The sequence below is a fragment of the Jaculus jaculus genome, chromosome 12, assembly GCF_020740685.1.
Source record: "Jaculus jaculus isolate mJacJac1 chromosome 12, mJacJac1.mat.Y.cur, whole genome shotgun sequence".
Taxonomy (NCBI): domain Eukaryota; kingdom Metazoa; phylum Chordata; class Mammalia; order Rodentia; family Dipodidae; genus Jaculus; species Jaculus jaculus.
Window position 1 is genome coordinate 27345006 of NC_059113.1, and position 20617 is coordinate 27365622.

The 20617-nt window shown below is 43.0% G+C and overlaps 1 pseudogene; it reads left to right on the forward strand.

The window, feature by feature from the left end:
• Positions 1-9401: 9401 nt before the first annotated feature.
• Positions 9402-18699, forward strand: LOC101602848 (annotated as a pseudogene).
• The last annotated feature ends 1918 nt before the right edge of the window (positions 18700-20617 follow it).

The window sequence follows — 20617 nt, forward strand, 5'->3', positions numbered from 1 at the left end:
CCTGACAGTGCCCTGTCGGCCTGAGAGCTGCTCCGTTCAGACCCTCAGCCCCAAAGGCTCATCCTGTGATGCCTTCACCTGCTGCCCTTGCTGTGCATTTAAAAAAAAGTCTCTTTTGAGTCTCAAAATATGAGCATGGATATTCCTTTTTCTTTGATTTGCTTTGGGGTGGAGAAGCCCAGACGGTCCACTTCCTAGTGGCTTGGGGGAGAAATAGAGCGACCTACTCTCCACCCCTCTGTTGTGTTCACATGCAAAGAATGGGACCATTAGGGTAAGACCTGGGTTCTAGTTCTGATTTTTCTTATACTTAAATCAATGTGGTTTTCAATTTCAGGAAGCCTGATCCTATTCTCTATTTTGTAGAAAAATCAATGTAATTATTTCTCAGTGTAGACATAAATTACAGAAAGATATAAATATTGTGCAGGAGCAGAATAGGAAAATGATCAATACAAGCTTAGTTTATTTGGAAACAAGGCTCAGAGTGTGGTACCGGCACCCCTTTGGGAGAATGCGTATTCCTCAGGTGTGTGCGCATAGGCTGCGGAACCATCTGCCATTGTCAGGATCTGGAAAACAGGATCTGTCAAAAGCTTCATTGGATGGGATGAAGCCTGGATTTGGATTCCAGCATTCGGTCACATGTTATATTAACAATCACAATTGACTCCATTACAGAAGAAGGAATGTTTATAATTACTGTATGGTGCTCAGACACATGGTCTATGACCTTCACACTGCTTAAGTTTCTCAGCCTAGCAACATAGTCCCATGGAGAATCATCTGTCTCCCCTCATGGTCATGGGCTGAGGAACTTGCAGTGTGTCGCCAAGCTGGGAAATAGCATGAGAGCGTGGTTCCTCTAGATGCACATTTGCAGTCACACAACTGTAAAAACAGAAAGTCCTAAGTGGACCGTTTGTGCCCAGGGATGGTTGTGGTGCTGCAGTCTGTATGTACATATTCTTGAGCTGGAGAGAACATGTCTGGGTCTTCCTGCCAGCCAGAAGCGAAGGAGCTGGAAGTCACCCCCCAGTATGCAATAAAGTAAAGGAGTAATGGTGCCGCAACAGCCACAACATGAGCCAAAGACTCATGGCCAGCCATCAAGAGGACATTTGACTTTGAGAAAGAATGTCAGCCTGATGTGGTGGCACATCCTGTAACGCTAGCACCCAGGAAGTGGAGGCAGGAGAGCAGAAGTTCAAGGCCAGATTGGGCTACATGAGAGAGGCTGTGTCACAGAAAAACTAAAATAAAGGAAGGACGGAATGGAGGAAGGGATGGCAGAATGAAGGAACAAAGGATGGAAGGTAGATTACAATCACTTTGGATTCCCAGTCTAAGCCAGACCCTCGACATGACAGTGTTAACATGAAGAACCATCCTCACCATTTTTTTTTTTTCCTGGCAGCAGACCCAGGTCTACTCAAAGAGACCCCAGAGCTTGACATAGTTTCTATCAGTGTGGAAACTGCAGTGATGACAGGGGCAGGAGGAAGTGCGTGTGCGGGTGTCTGTCGAAGCCCAGTGCGTTTTGTTTGTCACTGTCAAGTCTGATACGCAGGGTGAAAGCAAGCACAAACAAGCCTGTTATGTTCGTTTGCCGGTGAACATCCATGGATGAGTGATCCTCATTCACGTGTCATGGCAGAGTCCTTGGGGTGGATAGTCCCACTTGTAACTTCCTGCCTAGAAGTGAAGATGCAGTTTTCAAGACTTCATGGAAAAAAGGTCCACATGTCAGGGAAGATGGCTTCCTAAGGGTACGTGGTGATGCCCTGTAGGCCCGTGGACATGGCAGTAGGGATGGTCCTCAGCAAGACCAGTCTACGAGTTTACTTACAATAATGCTGTTTAATTTGCTAACATCTCTTCCTTGCTCAGGTGCCCAGGTTAGACCCATCCTTGTAAGACAAAATTAAACCTTTCCTCCCATCAGCTGCTTTAGGTTGGGTGCTTTGTCCCAGCAATGAGAAGATAACTACAACAATTATTATAAAAAGTCAGTCTGCAAGTGGCTGGGATAAGTATCATTTATGTGTGTGATTTATATTTCATCGAATTTATGCTCACATTATAGATCACTCCTTCAATGAACTTTGTGAATAAGTGAGATTCTTTAATGACAGTCCTGTATTCATCAGTCAGGGTGTTCATAAAACAGAAATAATAGAGCATATGTTGTGAAAGAGAAAGGAGGAGAGCACAGATCCAGAATCTACAAGGCTTCCTGGACAGCTGGAGACCCAGGGAAGAGTTGATGAAGTTTTCGTCCTAAGGCCATCTCATTCCGTTTTGCTGCAGGGCGAACAGTCTTTGCTCTATTAAGATGTTCAGCTGATTGGAAGAGGGACATCTACATAATGGAAGGCAATTTGCTTCACTCTAAGTTTATCAACTTCAATGTCAATATCATCCCAACAAAACTCGGAAGCACACACAGACACAGAGAGAAACATGTTTCACCAAATGTCTGAATGCTGTGGCTCAGCCAAATTAATAAAATTTTCCATTGCAAGTCTCCTTAAGAAGGATGTGAAAGGGCTAAGTTAAGGCATCTGACATGCACTCCCTGTGCACTTCCCATGTCAGTAGTATGAATGGCAGCAAGTGCAGCTGTTCCCTAAGGAATCTCACGAGGACTGTGCAGGGGGTGGTGGAAGCTACTGAGAGAAAGATGGAGACATCATCCAGGCAAACTTGACTTAGCTCATAACTAAAGGCTCTGAGATAGCTGATCCATGTAGAATGAGAAAGTCTTCCTTTGCAAAAAAATCTTTAAAATCTTTTTAGGGGTTGGGGAGGTGGCTCAGAAGTTAAAGGCACTTGATTGCACAGCCTGTCGACCCTGGTTCAATTCCCTAGCATCCAGGTAAAGCCAGATACAAAAAAAAAGTAACACAGCATCTGGGGTTCATTTGCAGCAGCAAGAGACCCTACCCTACCCATACACATACATGCAAATAAATAAAATATTTGAAAGATTAAAATGTTCGTAATTTTAGGGTTTAAGACTAAGGAATTTAGCATGCTAGAAAAGTGTGCTAAAACTGAGGTACATCCTAGCCCATGAAAATATTGACTCTTAACAAAATAAAAACTCAGTTCCATAAAACTAAGGATGAAGGGTAGATCCTCCCTGGGCAATGGGGATTGAGGTCCTGTACCTCTCACATACGACTTGACCTAGCCTGAGCCACCTGTCACCAGTGTGGATGATGTGTAGACACTGGGTTCTGGGAAGGTGGAACCCAGGTCCACCTGGGGTTAGTTTTGTTAATTGTAAGAAGACTCCAGTAGAAACTTAAGATGATTTCCTAATAAAGAAACAGCCAGGTCACTGAACAAGTAACATACATGGTGGTTCTACAGGCGTTATTCTGGTCCACTTCTGAGTTCATGCTGAGTGGCCTGCAGAGGGACACAAAGCTCTTTCTACAGTCCCAAACAAGTTGTTTGTTTATTCACCTGTGACTGACCTGTCTTTTGTTTCCAAACCAATGTTAAAATTGAAGTCAAACTAACCCCATTAAAAAAAAAAAAAAGAAAGAAAGGAAGGAAGAAGAAGGATGAAAGACATGGACAGAGGGAAAGAGGAGGGAGGGGAGTTTCTTAAAAACTGTGAGAATCCTATTCAATTTAAGATCTGGAATATAAAATTTTCTATACCCACAGTCAATTATTGTTTCCACAACAATGAATTCCTCCCACCAGATTTTCATCTCACAGTTTCCTGTGCACAGATGTTCTATTTGCTTTGCTAATGAAAGAAATGCTCTTCTCTCTCTTTGCCCGCCTAACAGTAAACTTAATAAAGAAGTTGGATAAGATTGCTTTCTGAGGCGCAATGGCCAATGTTTGCAGCTTAACATCTGCTTGCCAGGAACATTAAAAACTGTGTTCCTGAGTGTAAATGTCATCAAAAAAGAAATGAATTTTTTGCAAGGTCATTTATTTCCTTTACAAACTCACAAATCTTTGAGACCACATGCCTCTGTGGCAGCTGTATAGATGTGTCAAACAAAACCCCATTGCACATTTACCTGTAATTGTTCATAAATGGTTTTGTTCTCCCCCTGTAGACACTGCTGGGTAATATTACCTGAACTCCATGGGAAGCGTCTGCTGGAGCCCTGGGCTCCCTTCCCTCCTCTTGCAGCTGTGGTTCCTCACAAGGCAAGGAATCCTGGGAGATAGACTTTGCCTCAGAATAACTTTTTAAAGAAACAGCAGGAGAAGCAACCATTCTAGACCAATTTTTTAAAAGTAATCAGTAATTATGTAGATGAACATTATTATTTTATCATTAAAACATGTAAAATTCACATCTACCTGAAATGATGTTAATCATTCCTTACTCTTCTATTGTATGAAGGCCTCTATTTAAACCTAACAATTTGTCAGTTAACACTGTCAATCAGTTACAGTTAACAGTGGAATTAAGTAAACAAATACGTATACAGTTTTTCATGTTTGAGTTAGTAAACTTACAGAAAGGGTTCTGAAAACATGATCACATCCTTCACAGCATGACAAATTCCATGTGCTCTACCTCAGTGCAGCACAGAAGTTAATTCTCCGGGAAAGTGAAAGCCAGGTTGTCCATGCCCCCAGTCAACGTGTGCAGAAGTTGCACATTCCAGTCACCTCACGCAGCAAACAACGCTGGGAACCACAAATCACAGCTGCCAACCTCATGATCAGGGGAGGAAAACAGGGACAAAAGCCTCAGAGATGGATAATCTGTGCATATCCATTCGTCACTCCCATCCCTCATTTGGAGCTGTGCCCTTCTTTACTCTTTCAGTGTTTCCCAGGGTGTGAGGCTTTCCTTGCTCACCCAAGGGGAGGTCTAAACAAATGAGCTCATACACTCTAATCATTTCTGAAATGCCTACATCACTCCATCCTCCTCCACTTCCAGTCTGTGCTGCGGATAAGTGGAAGCTCAGAGGAAGCTCAGAGTTTTTGTTTTTTTAATGTGGTTTACTTGTGTATCCACATGTGTGTACCTGTCAGCTTTTCTTGCTGCTGCAAACAAATGCCCATCCAGCTTTGTATGAACATTTGGGGAATTGAACCTGGGGTGACAGACTTTGAAAGCAAGCACCTTTAACCACTGACCATCTCTCTGGCCCCCAAGAAGCCCAGAACTCCTAATAACAATGATTTCAATGTGGCTGCTGAAATTTTCATAGTCTCCCTGGGCTTACTCCTGACTGTATCATTGGTGTCGATTGCTAATGAGTACAGGAGGAGAAGTGCTTTGCAGGGGTGCAGATGCAGGGTGGCAAGGCAGGCCGGGAGATCCATGGGCATTAAGGGGCATCCCCCATGCAGCGAAGCAGAATGGGGAAGCAGGAAGCCAGGGCAGAGGCCAATGGTATCCTTGTCTCCACACTTGGTGAGAAGTTCTAAGATGTCTGAATTTTTATGTTTTTATTTTTTTAATATATTTTTTATGAAAGACAGAGACACAGGGGAAGAGGTGGGGGGGGAAGAGAGAAAGAGAGAGAGAGAGAGAGAGAGAGAAAGAGAGAGGGAGAGAGAGAAAGAGAAAGAGAGGGAGAATGAACATTAGCAGGGCCTACGGTCACTGCATGAGCCACTGCGTGCATGTGGCTTTACTTGGGTACTGGGGAATTGATCCTGGGCCATCAGGCTTTGCAAGTAAGTGCCTTAGCAGCTGAACAAACTCAACAGCTCATATATATATATATTTGTAATACTCAGGATGGAACCCAGGACTGTGCCCATGCTAAGTGAGCATGGTACTCCCCCAGCTCGGACCATTATAGTTGAAGTTACTTTTCGGTGCTGGGACAAACACCCAACCAAAAGCAGCTAATGGGAGGGAAGAGTTTATTTCAGTTTATGGAATCCAGGGGCCACGCCATCGATGATGGTAGAAGCTGGCTCACTTCCAAAGATGCATAGCAGAGAGACACCATCAAGCAGCCAGAAAGAGGAACAGCCAGAAATTAAACTGTTCTGAACATGCCTTAGGTATGGACTACAAGATCCATTCCCAGTGACACCTCTTCCATCAAAATGTAAGCTTGGTCAAAAATACCTCAGGCTATGTCAGGGTAGGGCGGGAGAGCAAACATTCACATTCAAACTACCATATTTGTGTTATTTTGTTCCACTATTTTTATCATTTTTTTTTTCTGTCATTTTGTGTTGCTGAGGATTATACCCAGGGCCCAGGCATGCTAAGCAGTCATTCTGAGTCAATTACCTTCTCAGCCTGTGGTCTGAGAGTTTAATCTGAATGTGAGCGTGTGGGTCATGGTGAGTGTGAAATAACAGGCAATCTGCTCTTTGGCGGCTTTCTACCTTGCTTTGCAGCTGCGGAGGATGTGGAGGATTGAATGCCAAGGTCCCTTTGTACTCTGACCCCAAGCCTAGCAAACGCTGGGGAGTAGGGACTGGTTCTTTTGTCTTCCCTTGTTGGTCTCGTTGCTGACCACTAGAAGGCAGTATCAACCTATAAATCTCCATGGCGCTCAAAAAATGCCTACAAATTCCTGGCTCATCTCAGAGGAGAAGGAGTTTCATAATTTTTAGAAACCTCTCTCCATGGGAGCAATAGGGAAGACCTTGAGGAGTTACTGCATCCAGGACCCTGCCTTAAGGCAGAATCACATGAAGTCAGTACAGGTGATTCTGTCTGGGTTCAAGAGCAAATGGCACTTTATATGTAGAAGATAATACAACTGTGGAAAACTTGTATTCTTTACAGTAATATATGCTATTGTACATAATAAATAAATAACCAAATAAATAAATATAGTGGGATTTTTAAATTAGAAAGCATTTTTTTTTTTCATTCTGCCTCCCTGAGCAGTGTCATGGGAAGATCTTGCAGTCAAAGAAGCTGAAATGGAGATAAAACGGTGAAATCAGTAACAAGGCTCATGTTCTGAAAAGAAAGACCCATAAATAGTCACACTGGAAGACCACACCACCACTGGCAGATTAGTTTGGTTTTTGCCTGCCAGACAAATTTGTTTTTGAAATAAAGTCTTCTCCTCATCCCCCACCCCACCCGTACTGCCTGACGTGAGACTTATGAGAACCAGCTACCGTGTAAGAGGCCACTGCTGTGTCCCACCTGTCCCCCTAAAGCTGACTTGTTACGACATTGGCTGAGTCCTGTTCCAGCCCTAACTGAGGCACAGGATAGTCCAAGAGTCACATGATGGTTACCCAGTCTGCTTAATATCACAGTGTCCAAAGTTCTTTTAAAATAACAATACAAGTATAAAAGAAAACAAACCTCTGTGCTGTGTGTGTGCACATGCAGGCTAAGATCAAACCCTGCCAAGCACCTGCTCCTTAGCCCGTAGTGCTCCTGCCCATCCAAATCCAGTGGTTAGTAAGAATGCAGTTAGGGGATTCAAAGTTCTTGTAAGAAACTAATGGAAACCACATAGCTAGACCCTACACTGCTCAGTGTCCTTGAGCCGTGTGACTTCAGCTGAACACGGTATGAAGGCCACCCAGGTCTCCTCTCAACAGCTTACCTTTCTGCATCACTAACCATGTCATGAATTCTCACTCCTCCCCTCAACATCCTAGAACACATCTGAATGTCAACTTTAGGATAACACTGTCAGCTCTGCAGGACATGGTGGATCTGTGAGCTATACAGGTCAAGCACTCACATCAGTGTATAGCAAATGTGGTGTGACTGATATTGTTGTTTAAGTTGCTAGGGATTGTTAGGCAGGGTGTTGAACAAAGGAGAAGGAAAACAGCTTGCTTTGTAACCCCAAGTCACAGTGATGGAGGAGCTCCCTGAATTTTTATCATCTCAGGCTTTCCTGGTAGACAAGCTGTGAGATCAACACCTCGAAGGAACCTTGGGAAAGCTAAGAGCTGCTTATTATGCCACAGTCTCGTCTTTTTAGGGCAATATTTGTCTGACATGTTTGGTTACTGCTCATTATAGACATGATGTTCTGATTCCATGTTGAGGATATAAATTATTTACCTTTAATCTCAACCTACAATTATCTCAGTTTTGTTTGGGACAGTACAGTATTCTTTGATGGAATTGGGGTGTGGCTTGGGGCCGTGGCTTTGCTTAGTGTGCATGAGCCCTGGTTCTATCACCGGTAACATGGTATAGAGTTTACAAAAACACAACTGTGGTTCTGGAGCACTGGTGAGATGAGCTGAGTCTCATGGTGAAGGAATGTGATGTCTTTGTGCTTATCAGGAGGGCTCAACTGCAGGACATGGGATGCCTGTCTCACTGCTAGCCTCCCCTTTGCCGTGCTCACCTCCCCCTGCTCCTTCCCCCACTTCGTTGGTGACATCTCTTTCTATCAGAGCAGTGTTATATTTGTACAATTACAAAAATAATACCAAGAACAGCAGTTTGTTTCTCTCGCCTTTAAGACTATCCAGTCCAGAGCAATGGCTCCCAGTGTCCTCCTTAACACCCAAGCTGCTCCCTGCCTGACTCACTGTGACCACCTTATGCTAGAGGAAGGCTACAAAAGCTCCACCTTTCATCTCTGCTTCCCAGACAGTGGGGGAAGCAGGAGAAAAGGCAACTTCTGCCTTTTCAGAAAGACTTCCAAGACTTCTCCTACTTATCACTGGCTTTCTCTTGGCTGTATCTTATTTGTTTCCTCTTCTTTCATCTCTATCTCTTTTGCCACTTCATTCCCCTTCCTTGGTCTTCTCCTACTCTTAGTCCTGCCCGCCTCTTTCTTGTCTACATGACTGACAAGATCTCTCTATGTAGCCCAGGCTGGCCTCAAACTTTCAATCCTTCTGCCTGGGCCTCTTGTGTGTTGGGATTATAGGCCATGCATTAACACACTCAGCTCTATATCTTTCTTGTGTAGTTAGATTTTTCTCAGTGTCCTTCATCTTCTTCAACCCTCTTCTTCAGAAAGGAACCTCAACAACAACCACAAAAAAAAAAAAAACACTGTTGTATAATGAACTGACATAGGTGGAAACATTAAGTTTACTTAATGGATTTACATTTGAATAGGATCAAAATGTAAGTGTAGCTGTTATACTCTACTAACACAATGTCAGGGAAATGGGGAGGGAAAGGGAGCAATGAGAAACTGGGTGGTGTGAAACCCGGCCCTTCCATTTGTCTCTGGGTACTCAGAGCTTCGGACTGATTCTGCCTTCCACCTGCAGCCTGCCTGGGTAGAGTGGTTGCCTTTGGAAGGGAGGCTTGCTTGTTCCCAATGATTCAGGAATGACCTCCTTAAAGACTTCCCTGAGTTAACTTCTATACCACTTTGACAAAATTCTTGACAGAAACAAGGGGAAAGGGGCTGGTTTTGATCCACAGTGGCAGAAGGTCTCAGTCCCTTGTGGTAGGGCCAGCATGGCCTTGTTGATGGCAGCTGAAGCACATGGCAAGTGCTCGCCTACACTGTGGTGCAATAGCAAGAGGAGAGCAGAAAGAATCAGGGCCCAGCTGCAGCCTTCCGAGGGCCACCCCTACCCCTTCTTCCACCAGCAAAGCCCCATCTCTTGAAGGCTCCACAGCCCCTCACAATAGCACCCCCGATGGAGACCAAGCGCTCAGAGCACGAGCCGTAGGGGACAGCTGAGATTCTAAGTATAGCAGGCTCATCATGCTCATTTGCAGCAGTTCTTCTTAGACCTTGACCCTAAACCACCCACAGATGCTGTGGTGACCCTCAGAGGTCCACATTCAGTGGTAGAAAGTTTAACCTGAGAACCTGTTCTTTTGACAAGTTCCCAGGTGATGTCATTACAAGCTCAAGTTTGAGGAAGAGTGCTTAGAATGCATCTCACATTTACCTAAGAGTTTTGCCTTCTGAAAGGAGAAGCTGAGGGTTTTTGTTGAATATAAGACATGGATTGTTTAGAGAGGGCTCATGTTCCTTCCTCTGTCCAAAAGTAAGTAAATTATGTTTGTGTATGTTATAAAGAGAAGTGCCTCATTTTGATGATACTTAATTTTTCATTGATTTTTAATACTATATTTAAGATATAGAAAAAAAGTTCATGGGCCATAGATGTAGTTCATTGGTAAAGTAGTAACCAAATATGCCAGAGGCCCTTGGTTCTATCTTCAACATGAAAAAGAAAGAAAGAAATTCAAGTTATAGGGGGAAAAAAGCAATATAGGTAAACAAAGGACATACGTAGTAAAAGTTCAAGAAATGCAATACAGATTGAAAAATAAAAGGAAAGTAAATAGATGAATTTCTCAAAATGGGATGATTCCAAATCAATGTCAACTCTGATGACCCCCCAAAAGGACTGTCTGGGATTTAAATGCAAAATAGCTTGGTGTGCCATTGGCTGATGATAAAGTTAATGGGTACAATATCCTTTTATAAAGCTAATAAGCAATAGATCTGGAAAATGCTTCATAAAATCAGGGTTCTTTGCAAATAAACAGAAATTGTGCAATTTAATTGTTACATTGCTCCTCTTTCCCTACCCATCTGTGGCAGCATTCTGTTGTAACATACTGAGCCCTGGCTTCATCTGTGAACATTCTGGATTCTCATTTTCCAAGACTCATTGGCTCATTTGTGAGTGTGCCAAGGATGCTCATGGTTCAGGCACACCAGAGTTGGTTGAAATTGTAACATCACTGTTAGTTATTCTAAGCCCCGGCCAGTCCTTGTCTTGTGAGGTTATATTCCGCATGTTTATTAAACACAGATAATGTTCGTGACAAGGAAAATCTTGCCTTAACAAAGAAATTTGCCCATAGAGCATGGCACCCCCATTACTTAAAGCTCATATCAATGCCCTGACCAAGCCTTCACTGAAGCATGACTTCTTGCCTTTTCCAGACAATAGCACAGATATTTGGAATGGCCATTTTCTTTTAAGATTATGTTATTGTTATTCCTCAAAGTGTATGATCATTAACTAAGTGTAGCCCACATAGGATGATCCTAGAACACCTCAGGACCCTCTCTGTATATTCCTGTTAACTTCTACAGATCCCTGAAGACTCACTCCACTAATATGAGGAGTCAGTTCCGGGAGGCCCTTTGGACCTCATACCATTCCCCTGCCTCTATTGCTGCATTCATTTTCTAATTATCTACTTATGACTGTTTCTTCCACTCATTGTGAATCGCATGAAAGTACTACAACATCCCCTGTGTCTTCCATAGGCAGATCTCTTCTTGGAATGAAAAAAGACAAGAGTACACTGGCCAGAGTCCATCAGAAATCTAGCTGACAATGTAAACATTCAAACTCCTGATATAAGTATGAAGGTAGGAGTGGGATGAGGACCACTTTACCAAGAAAAAGGAGGGGGTGTCTGCTAATCTGTGGCAAATCTTCAGCCTGGGAAATGACTTCGCTGATGTTTTTCTCAATCTATTTTTATACCCAGAATGTATTATTTACATTTGTATGATGCAAAGCTCTGAGTACTGAGGCCTGAGGCATATGTGTCAGGCCCAGCTGAAATGTATTCAGGGTAAATCAATCCAGATTGTTAGCTCACAAGCAGTGTTCTCATGACAATGTTCCATCACAACATGACTGCCAAAGGGGTAGGAACTCCAAAGCCTAACACTTGTTGTCTGATAGGGACAAGACAGCTTACCTCAGTCCCTTATAAGGAGCATAGCTCAGGTCTCCAGTTCTACAGCCCCATCTTATCAGAGTTTTCCTCCTGGTAGTGTTTCATCTCTGATCACTGCTCCACACAAACAGGAGAAACCTCAAGAGGCAGGAAGCCTTGATGGTCCCCACTGGTCACTCTACAATGATGGTGTTTTACAGAGAGCTCCTCTACAATGAATCACCCTTCTGTGGCCAGTGAGTCAGGCCACTTAACTTTTTCAAAATATTTAATTCAACTCATATTCATAACAGTTCCATTTACTTCAGAAGTCTTTAATTGAAAAGCTAAGGTTAGTGGCAATAGCCATTCCAAGAAATTCCCTCATGGAGAACAGGAGAGTCGATCATGACAGCAAATGTCTTTGTGCATTCTCAATAGAAACCACTGCAAGCATCACACCATCTTTTCCATCCCAACTGTGAGAGTCACCTTCAGGGCTCCTCAAGGGAGTAAGAGGAAGACTTGCAAAGGGTATTTGCAAGTTGTCCTCCTGCCTCTTCTGTGAACTCCGATTGAGGTGAGGATAACCATGAGCCTTTACTGTGGCATGGAAAGAGGAAGTGAATTTTAAAGATGCTCCCTGTCACAGAGAAAGCAGATCAGGATTGGGTTTGTGACTTCTGTAGTGCCAATCTCTGAAGCCCAAACAATGTCAAATGTCAATCAGCCCTATAAGTGCATTGCCATTCTGTCCAAGAGGAAAGGAGGGTTTGACTTTCTGTTTGAGGCACAGAAGAAAATATCCTAAAGTGAAATTCTCTGCAACACTGGGAGAGTTGGTGCCGCTTACAACTCAGACTGAGCCAGTGACCAGCTAGTCTTTTATTTGTAGCACAGTGTAATAATTTAGTGAGTTTACAAAGGAGTAACAAAAAAAGAAGAAACTATATGCTATGATTCCAAATCACTTCAGATGCTGTAGCCTAAGAGGCTGTGCCTCTAAACCATCAGGAGAGACTCTTTGGACTGCCTTCTCCATGGAGGGCACAAAGAAGCACACATATATTCGTATATACACTTTTTTCTTCTTTTTGTTTTTTTGAGGTAAGGTCTCACTCTAGCCCAGGCTGACCTGGAATTCACTGTGGAGTCTCAGGGTGGCCTCAAACTCACAGCGATCTTCCTACCTCTGCCTCCCGAGTGCTGGGATTAAAGGTGTGTGCCACCATGCCCGGCACCACACTTCTTTATGTGTATGCACAAGTATTCTATGCATATTTAACACACAGTCTCAATGAGTGTCCCCCAAGAACTGTAAGCCTATTTAGAAAAATCAGACAGCCAAACTAATGTTCTTAGTGTGACAGGGCACTGTTCTAAACAGAACCTATCCACTAGGTATAAATCACAAGCCTTAAGTCTAAAACAATGTACCAGCGTTTGCTGCTACCAGGTCAAACGTTCTAAAATGCCACTCACTCCATATGTAGGAAGCTTATAAAGGGACTTGATGTATTTATACATGTTCAAGTGTTATTTCACTCTTGGTTTGAAGGGTACAAGCCATTTCAGAGTCCAAGATCTCCAGTTTCTTTTTTTGTTTCCTTCTACAAGCATGGCACAAAATGATGAGGTTCATTATGATATTTTAATGCATGCATGTCATGGACACTCACTCCTCACTATCTTTTCTTATCTCTCTCCCTCTCACTTTTTTTGTTTATTTATTTATTTTTTTATTAATTAGTTTTGTACTCAGTGAATACACTCAAGTTGATACCATTGTTAGGCTCATCCATGTCCTACCCCCTCCCCCTGGCCCCTCCTTGTTGAGGTAAATGGGTCATGCATTGTAGAGTTAGCCCATAGTTATGGATAGGAGGAAATGTCTCTGCATATCATAACCCAACGTGTGGCTCTGACATTCTTTCCGCCCCCTATTCTGCAAAATTTCCCTGAGCCCTGTTGGGTTCATTTTTGGGTCTGCATCATGTGATGAGGTGTTGGGAGCCTCAGTGTCTCTGGATATCTTGTTTGGTAGGAGTTGAGTGTTCTCTGTATCTATATCTTTCACCCTTGTGCTGGTACCAAGTTCACCAAGAAAACAGCACCCTTGCTTGTTTCGCCTATTACTCTTTCTCTTTATTTTTCCTGATATTCCCCTTTCTATTTTCATGTCACATTTACATATAATATCATATGTGTGTGTGTGTGTGTGTGTATTTTTGTAAATATAAGTACACATGCATAGCCGTGTAACTTTTCCTGGGGAGATCTATTTACACTAGACAGGGCATAGATGATAGATCAAAGTAATTCTTCCACCAAGGTCCAACTTGATTTATTGGGATTACTCATTAGGAGCATGAGTCAGGAATTACTTTCAGGAGTATGGGCAAGGCGATATTTGTAGGAGTATGGGTGAGGGGTTACTTACAAGAGTATGGGCGAGCGAGTACTTCCAGGAATATGGATGAGGAATTATTTTCAGAAGTATGGGTGCAGGGTTACTTACAGAAGTATGGGTTATGGGTTACTTACAGAAGTATGGTAAGAGGTTACTTATAGAAGTATAGGTGATGGGTTACTGACAGGAGCATAGATGAGGGGTTACTTGTGGGAGTATGAATGTAGGGTTATTTACAGGAGTATGGATGAGGGTTTACTTACAAGAGCATGGGTGAGGGATTACTTAAAGGAGTAAGGATGAGGGGTTACTGTCAGGAAGGTGAGTGAGGGATTACTTATAGGAGTATGGGTGAGGGGTTTTAATGGGACTATGAGTGAAGGGTTACTCACAGAAGTATGGATTATGGGTTACTTATAGGGCTATGGGTGAGGAGCTAATTATGGGAGAATTGACCACTCAAAGGAAGCTGTGTACTCCAAAAGCTTACCCAGCATGAGTGATGACTCAGGAAAGCTGCATCCCTGGATCTCCCTGCAGGAGTTGCAGGCAGCTTGGTTGTCTGAAGATTTTCCTGCCCAGCAACTTTCACTGCTTATATAACTTTGGAGAGGGGCCTTATGAATCTTGTAAGTTTGATGAGCTTCCTAAGAGGTGAGCTTTTTTCAGTTTCTTATTTTTATGAGCCTCAATTGGTCACTCTCTAAGATAATGTTTCAATTCAAAGGACATTGCTATAACACACACACACGCATGCACGCATGCATGCACGCACACACACACACACACACACACACATCCTGTATGTGAACAAAAGGAATCATTCAATATTTGTCTTTCTTAGTCTAATTTATTTTATTGAGAATAAGGATTTGTAGCCCTATCCATTTTCCTGCAAAGGATATAATTGTGTTTGTCTTTTTGGCTGAATAAAACTCCACTGTGTATATATACCACATTTTCTTTTTCCATTCCACCTATTGGCAGACATTTATGACTATTCCACAAGCTGGCTAGTGGGAATAGTGCAGCAATAAACATGCACATACAAGTGTCTCTGTGATATGTTGAATTAAAGTCCTTTGGCTATATATCCAAGAGTGGCAAAGCTGAGTCATATGGTAGTTTTATTTTAAGGTTTTTGAGAAGCCTTCATATTGATTTCCATAGTAGATGCATCAGTTTACATTCCCACTAGTTGTGAATAAACGTTTCTTCCTGCACCTGCCCCATGTGTGGTTTAAGGAGGATGTACAGGTTGTCCTCCCACAACCTGTTCTTCATCTCTTCCTGAGCGATGAAGAGTCTCATTCCAGTAAGCAAACTCTTAGAGTAATTGTGAAGTTCAGAGCCAGCTCAGGGCAGTTAATGGGGGTTTAGACCTCCTGTTTTCCTTAATGGTCTTTCACATAGCTGGGTTGATTTGGCTTCTTGCAGTGCAGGTTTTTGTTTGTGTGTATCCTTCCATGTCCCTTTCTTGATAAGTTGCTGAAGATTGCCCCCCATTCCGCAGACATCCTAATGCATTGCACCCATCTCCCTGTGTGTCACAAATCTGGTTCTGCTTTAGCTTTGGCCACCCACCCACTCCATACAGAATGGACATGAAGATGGCTTTGGTCCACTTGACATATTTCTGGAGTGGGGGCGATCCTATTTGATTCTCTTGTCTATATGTGAGCACATAACCTGACCCCATTTGAATGGAGTGATCCATCACCTACAGCCCAGAGATCATTATAGGGCTGGGCATGGGGATCTTCTTCCAGTCATCTGAGGACTGAGAAAGATTTCAGAAAAGACAGTGTCTGAGAACAAAGTTGAGAAACAGGGAAGCTGAGCACAGAGGGTGACAGAGAGGGGAGGGAGGCACAGACAACTTAGAGGATGTTTGCCAAATTACTCTTGCCTTTGGACTCACCAGTTCCCTAAGCCAATCTGTTATATCACCTTTGAAAACATAGCCTAGACACAATAGAGTGCTGTCCACATTTGTCCTCACTGTGTCCCTTTTCTGGTATCTGTGCCTTCCTTCCTTGTTTATCTCTGCCTGGTGTGACCTCAGTGTCGTTAAGTCCTTTGCACTTATAGTTTCCTGGATTTTATAATCCTCCTGATGCAAAGTATGTTTCTTATGCTAGTCACACCCTTGGCTCTTTTCACTTGATTAATAGTACCTTTGAGAATCTCCATCCTTATCGTCTGTCTTATTTTCTCTTACCCTATCCCTGGTGTTCTAAATTTATCTTACCGGCTCTCAAAGCACAGGGCAGCTCTCTCTACGGGGGCACAGCTGACACTGAACACTCAGGCAACACAGCAGGCGCTTTTTGGAAGGAAGTAGATTCAGTGAGGCCTGCACCATGTGGGTGCTTTTCCCTTCCTGGAAATCCAACTTGTGCTAACTGAAAAGGAGTGCTGGTGTGATCTCCAGAGAGGCTGAATCAAGTCAGTGAATATAGTTTCATTAGTTCCTGCTCTTCACAAATTCTTTTCTAAGAAAATTTGCTCTGTCTTGGCTGCCTAATGAAATATAGTCTGCATGCCTAGCCAACCTTGGGCTGTGAGGTAATGTTGAACACTACAGAACTCCTAACAAAGCCCAGGGGAGTGAGCCATCCAGGGTCAAAAAATGTTTGAAGATCCACAAAGTTTCTCTTTTCATGACATGTAAGAAGTAAAATGCTCAGCTCTGCCCCTAGTGCTTGACCCAGTTAAATGGCTCCCTGCCACTGGCTACCAACCAAATAAAATCACACAGCCTGTGACCTCATGAGTTTAACTTTTTTTTTTATTTTATTTTCTCTGAGCACAGTGTCCTGGAGGCCCCTGGGAGCCGTGAAGTGTCAATAGCTCATTTCTTCAGATTTCTGAGTAGTGTGCCATGCTGCTGAGGTCCCAGATTGTTTAACTATCCACCTACTGTGGGCATGCTCTTTGTTCCCAGTTTGGGGCTTTTACAAATGGAGCTGTTAGGGAAAATCAATGTGTGGATTTCTGTGTGAGCATAGTTTTCAGTTCTCTGGGATAAATGCCTGGGAATATTATGACTAGGAAAGGTAAATGTATGCTTGTTTTTTTTAGAAATTGCCCAAGTATTTTCTATGATGAGTCTATCATTTTTTCTAGCTATTAATGATTACAAAAGGTTCCCTGCATCCTGTTTAGCATCTGATATTGTAACAATTTTTTTTTAAATGAACTCCAGATACCTGTGCCACCATGTGCATCTGGCTTTGTGGGTTCTGGGAAGTTAAGAATGGGTCCTTAGGCTTTGCAAGAAAACACCTTGATCAATGTCATCTCTCTGGCTTAGAGATTAAGTGCTTGCCTGTGAAGCCTAAGGACCCCGGTTTGAGGCTTGATTCCTCAGGACTCACGTTAGCCAGATGCACAAGGAGGCCCATGCATCTGGAGTTCGTTTGCAGTGGCTGGAAGCCCTGGCGTGCCCATTCTCTCTCTCTCTCTCACTCTCTCTCTCTGCCTCTTTCATTCTTGATCTCTCTCATATAAATAAATAAATAAACTAAAAAAATTAAAAAATAAGCCATCTCTCCAGCCTTGTAATAATTTTTAATTTTAGTTATTCTGACAGGTAAACTCTGATATCCCCCAGTGGCTTAGTTTTGCTAATGTCCAGTGGTATTGATTATACTTTCACATGGTTACTCACCACATATGGGCTTTATTAAGCTGGACTAAGTGATGTACTTTGAATAGATTATCCAAGATATCCAGCCAAAGAAGGAGACTGCTATCTATGTATTAAATAAGTCATTTTAAAACCTTCAAAAGATTGTAATCTCTCCACTTTGCATTTAAATTATTATTTATTTTGAATTAATTAATTTATTTATTTGAGAGCGACAGACAGAGAGAAAAAGAGGCAGATAGATAGATAGAGAATGGACATGCCAGGGCCGCTAGCCACTGCAAAGAAACTCCAGATGTGTGTGCCCCTTGTGCATCTGGCTAATGTGGGTCCTGGGGAATCGAGCCTCCATCCAGCATCCTTAGGCTTGACAGGCAAGAGCTTAACCGCTAAGCCATCTCTCCAGTCCTTGAGTTAGTTTTTATACGAGGTGTAAAATTTAGCTAGAAGGACTTTTTCCTTTAGGAATTCATTTATTCCCTCCTCTTTGCATACTTCCCTTCACATTATCTCATTATTCCAGCATTATGTATGAAAAGAATTATCTTTCTGCCAATGAATTGCTCTTATGGCTTTGTTAAACAAAGATAATCATCTGGAGTGCTTGATCCTGCCCTGGAAGTGGGTGATCGGGAATCCAGGAGTGGCTAGAAGGAACCACAGTGGCTCCCAGGGACGTTGAAGGTGCCCAGGCCATGCACACTTCTCCCCCATCCCTGTTCCTTGGCCGGAGCTCCACCTCCCTGGAGGCCCAGAGGGCTTCAGTCCTGGCTTTGCCCCTGATGGATGCAGGGCCTGCCTGCAGCCAGAAGATCCTGAAATCCAAGGACGTCCCAGTGTTCAAGAATCTCAGGATTCCCAGGAATCCTCCGGGAGCACTACCTCCGCAGCCAGCTGGCCATGGTGGGGCTCCCAGTGAACTTCACGTTACATGAGGGCTTGCACGTAACTGCCCACCTTGGAGCCACAGACCTGGATGGGGCTAACTTCCACGTGTCACAGCTGCAGACTCGCACAGGTGTGCAGGCCGAGGCGCTAGTCCTGTGCAGCGACAACATCTCATACACTTTCATGCTGTGAAGACAAGACATTCTGACATTCACCCTTCTGCTCAACTACAGTATCCCAGGTCTCCAAATATTCCTGGGGCTAGCAACTCTGGGCTCCATAGAGCCCCTTGGAATTCCAAAGCATACTTCAGGAAGCTCTGGAATTCTTTGAAAAACTCCAAGCCAGGGTTGGTGGCAGGGGTATCCTAAGTTCAAGGCCAGCCTGGGCTCCACAGACTGTCTCAAAACATACACAAACAATAGGAAAAACTACCACCGCAGGGAATTCTAAGGGTCCTTGAAAGGACTGTTCCACCCCACAGAACTCTGGCATCTACGGGAATGGGGGTCTGTTGGCAGTTCTGGAGATGAGTGTGGGGTGAGGGCTTGAAGGAGGCAAAGTGGGGAGGTCCTGAAGAGTTCCCTAAGTTGAGCCACCCTGAACATTCTTCCTGGCACTGCTGCTGCCAAAAAAATACTAATCCTGGAAAACAAACAAAAAATAATCATTTGGTCCACTTCTATGTTCTACATTCTGTTATGCTTTTCCACTGATTTTTGCAGTGATCTCTCTGAATGCCATGCCTCCTTGACTGGGATACCCTGGTGGTAGCTCTGGATGTGGGGCAGTTGCTCCTCTCCCTCTGTAGTACTGTGCATTTGCTACCTTATTTGTTTGGTTTTCCTGAGAAAGGTCTCACTGTATAGGGTCTCCCTGACTTTGAACTCACTATGTCTCTTAGGCTAGACTTGAACTTGGGATACTCCTGCCTCAGCCAAATGAGTACTGGGATTCTAGACATGTGTCATCATTCCTGGATCCACTCCATAGGTCACGGAAAATTGCTTTTGTAAAATTTTTCAGAGTAGTAATTTTTATAATACTGTAATTTTATCACTTACAAATAGAGTGAATTATATTGATTTTGAATATATAATTAATTCTATATAACTAGCCTTAAAGACTGACTTTGAGCCAAAGTCTACATTTTTTTTTTTTTTGGTATATTGTTACATTCTACTTACTCAAGTTTTAAAAGAAAGCTTGCACCTATTTTCCTGAAGGATATTGATGTATAATTTTGAGGTTTTGTTTTTGCACTGCTTTGGCTTTGACTTCAGCTTAGTTCTGGCTTTATTAAAAATAAGTGGGGGCTGGAGAGATGGCTTAGCAAGTAAGTGCTTGCCTGTGAAGCCTAAGGAACCTGGTTCGAGGCTCAACTCCTCAGGACCCACGTAAGCCAGATGCACAAGGGGGCACATGCATCTAGAGTTCCTTTGTAGTGGCTGGAGGCCCTGGGGCACCCATTCTCTCTCTCTCTCTCTCTCTCTCTCTCTCTCTCTCTCTTTCTCTGTGTCTTTCTCTCAAAAGACTCATTGAATCACCAAAACTGGTTTTGGTGTGATTGTGCTTTGTTCTGTGGTCTGGGCCCTTCCTGGGGTAAATAGTTGTGTGTTTGCATCTCCCCAGGAGGACGCTTTTTTTTTTTTTTAATTTTATCACACAATGTAAGTCTTCTGCTTGAGGCATAAACAATTAGTATAGCCCAGTCTTTTTGGAGGATTGGTCCTTTGATCATTTACTATCTCTCCATATCTGACTATTTTCTATGCTCTGAAGTTGATTTAGTTTTATATAGCCACATACTTTTTCATTCTTCAGATTGAGTCTGTCTGTATTGTTACACAGATAGTGAGCTTCTGTGTGGAGGACAGGGTTAGATGATTTTTTAAATCAACTTAATTTTTAATTTATATGTTTAGAAAATTTGCATTTAATATCACTATTGACACAATAAGGCTATGCCTACTATTAATTTTTGTTTTCTCTCAATCAGTTTTTTCTTTCCTCGTGGTTTCACTTTTCCTGTCTTCTTGTGGGTTGTATGAGAATTTTAAATAAAAGCTCCAATATTCACAATCTGTCAGGATTGTGAAGTTGCTAGTGC